The sequence below is a fragment of the Fopius arisanus genome, unplaced genomic scaffold (genome assembly GCF_000806365.1).
Source record: "Fopius arisanus strain USDA-PBARC FA_bdor unplaced genomic scaffold, ASM80636v1 scaffold00136, whole genome shotgun sequence".
NCBI classification, from domain to species: domain Eukaryota; kingdom Metazoa; phylum Arthropoda; class Insecta; order Hymenoptera; family Braconidae; genus Fopius; species Fopius arisanus.
The window spans coordinates 211,106-214,260 of NW_011887875.1; the positions used below are offsets into that span (position 1 = coordinate 211,106).

Below are 3,155 nucleotides of genomic sequence, written 5' to 3' on the forward strand. Positions count from 1 at the left end.
CTCGAGAAAATCATAATGTCAAATTATGATGACTGTTAGACGTAAGAATTTTGTATTTCCCAATAAAATTATTTTTAAAAATTCCATTGGTTGGATTTTTCAAGAGATAGTGAATTTGATTCCCTAATATCGGTGGACAGCAGTTTATGACTATATAAAATCTATATTATAAATTATCTATCTATATTATAGATCATTCTTGCCAACGAGGCATGATTTAGCTGGATGCCACAGCCACAAACTATTTTCCTCTGTGAGTACTAGCCAGTACTATTCTCCTCGCCATAAAGGATGATGTTCACCTTTCGCCCGAAGTCTCCCCACTCCAGTGTCGAGGAATACGGTGAAGATAACCCCGAACGTCATTCTTTCGTGGCGAGGAGAATATATCAGGCAAAGAGGATTGAATATCAGACGACAGTACAGTATAGTTTCTGCATTTATCAATGTGACGTATGGACAAACGTCTGCGACCAGTATAACGTTGACGATCACTGAAATAACGTGTGAAATCATTTCGATATAACTTTTATAGTTATCGCTGAGTGATAAATTAATTTTGCCAACTGAGTTATCCTGAATGTACATTAATGATTAATGTAATAGATTAATGATTAATCTACAGTGAAAACTTTTTTTGTCATACAAAGTGCCCTTTGATGCGGTGAATTGAGGTTATCGTAAGTAATCTGTGTATTGATAATATAATTTCATTATTCTTCATGCTCATTTTCCCGGAAAAGTATTCAGAAAAACTCAATTCAAAACGTAAACTATTAAATGCATTTTACACTCGAAAAATGGTCTGAATTTATGATAATTGTTTGTTCTAGAGCTGTCAGTTTTTCATTGCTAATATATGGTTAGCCAGGATCACTCAGAGACATTCAGAGTAAACTAATTCCTCCAACAAAACAAGGGACAAAATCAACAATGTAAGTATATCACTCAATGCACTCTTTCATACTGAATTAAATCCTGATCGAGTTGGATATATTGTTTTTATTTCTATTTTCAGCGACGTGTCCAATCATACTGGAGTTCGACGGAGTTGTGAAGAATAGCGATAAAAATACCGTTACCAAGGACCATTATAAAATTTATTACAAGAATATTACCCAATATTACCCAATATATTACCGAGCAATATTCATACCAAAATATTACCAAAATATCATAACAACTCAACGAACTGCATAACAAAAACACAGAACTTTACAGTTTCGCTGAATGAATGAAGCAATTTGTTGAGAATCTTCGCTCATTCAATTTTCTGTTTCTTTTTTTTCATTCTTTACATAGACTAGCAGAACATATTTAGAACTGTCCAGTAAAATTAAGTAGAATAAAAATAATAAAGATAATTGACAAATTAGTGCATTCTGAACTGAATTAAGAACCTTTGTGTCTCTCTCATACTCATTTATATTTCCCGTCCATAATTTCGACACTCTAAATTTCAAAATGCCTAGAAAAAAAATTCAACGAACATCTGAAGAAGAAGAGGAATACAAAAAGATAAAACGTGAGAAAAATGCGGCATATCAGCGTGAATATCGTGCTAAATGTCGCAATCAACAGAATAATTCGAATCGTTCGCTCCTGGAACTCAATAACTCCCTTGATCTATCAATAAACGAAGTTGTCGATGATATTCATGAAGACAATTATATGAATAGACAGCGAAATCAACAAACCAATGAAGAAGAAATACAGCGAATACGGCGTGAAAAAAACGCCACATGTCAGCGTGAACGTCGAGCGAAAATTCGCAAACAGCAACATAATTTGAATCGTGCAATCCACGAAATCAGCTTCGGTGCGGGAATTGAGCATAATATCTGCAATAATGGGAACGGTAATAATAGGATAGTCTCAGGAATCGATACTCCAGTGGACATGGACATAAACGACGTTAATGCCAATCTTCCTACCATTGATGAGTTATCCAACAATAATTATTCTCATTCATCAGGGCGAAAACGATCAAGTGCTCTTTGTGATAATACAATACAGGACATTAAAGAACATTACATTGGCCCAATGAACATTCGGTGCTCCCATTGCAATGCTAAACATTCTGAAGCCGAAAGGGTTCGGAAAGATTCGTTCAATGATTGTTGTAGCCATGGAGAAGTTGCTCTCGAAGCATTACCCAATCCACCAACGATTTTGCAAGATCTTTTCGATGGTACTCATGCAGAATCCAGGCATTTCCATGAACGAATACGTTCTTATAATAGTGTATTTGCATTTGCATCGTTCAATGCTAATTTGGTAGATTTTTCTGATCGACGACCGGGTCCGGTCTGCTTTAAACTTCATGGTCAAGTTTATTATCAGTTCAATAAAAGTCTTTACCCCGAAACAAATGAAACTCCCGCCTACGGTCAACTGTTCATTATTGATCAAAACGAAGCAACGGACATACGATGCAATTTGATATCCACATTGAATCGTGAAGTAGTTCAGGCGGTAGATAATTGTCTTCGTCAATGTAATCTATTTGCTGAGTCTTATCGAATGATGCATGAAGAACTACAATCTATGCGAGATTTGGATACAGAGAAGGAACCCGAAATGCAGTTAATATTTTCACTCAAACCTGGAATGGATCATAGGCGATATAATTTACAAAAAATTAATGAGGTAGCAGCCATTTTTACGACAGCAGCTGATGGCGATATTCCAGAATGTTATGTGTCAGTTCGTAATAAAAGGACAAAAGAACTCCAATTTATCAATTCCATGGATCCTAACGTTGAACCATGGATCTATCCTCTATTCTATCCATATGGTACAAGAGGTTGAGATGCAAATTTACGTTGCGTGAATAAAGTAAAAAGAGTATCACGAGCTGCCTACACCAAATATAGAATGGCTGACAGAGACAATAATGTCATCTTGAAAGGAGGACGATTGTATCAACAATGGGTTGTCGATAGTTACGTTAAAATTGAGAAGGATAGATTAAACTACTGTAGACAAAATCAAAAGACTCTACGCAGTGAAACATATCAAGGCTTAGTGGATCACTTACGTCGCCGCGCAAATGATACTGATAGTCAAGTAGGGAAAATGGTCATTCTCCCATCAACATTCACAGGTTCACCACGTAATATGCTGCAAAATTATCAAGACGCAATGGCTATTGT

General features: G+C 35.9%; 1 long non-coding RNA gene across 1 annotated transcript; it reads left to right on the top strand.

The window, feature by feature from the left end:
- The first annotated feature begins 365 nt into the window (after positions 1-365).
- LOC105272086 (uncharacterized) lies at positions 366-1,375 on the top strand. The gene is made up of 3 exons (XR_892717.1): positions 366-680; positions 834-935; positions 1,019-1,375. It is a non-coding gene; the product is annotated as an uncharacterized lncRNA (long non-coding RNA).
- The last annotated feature ends 1,780 nt before the right edge of the window (positions 1,376-3,155 follow it).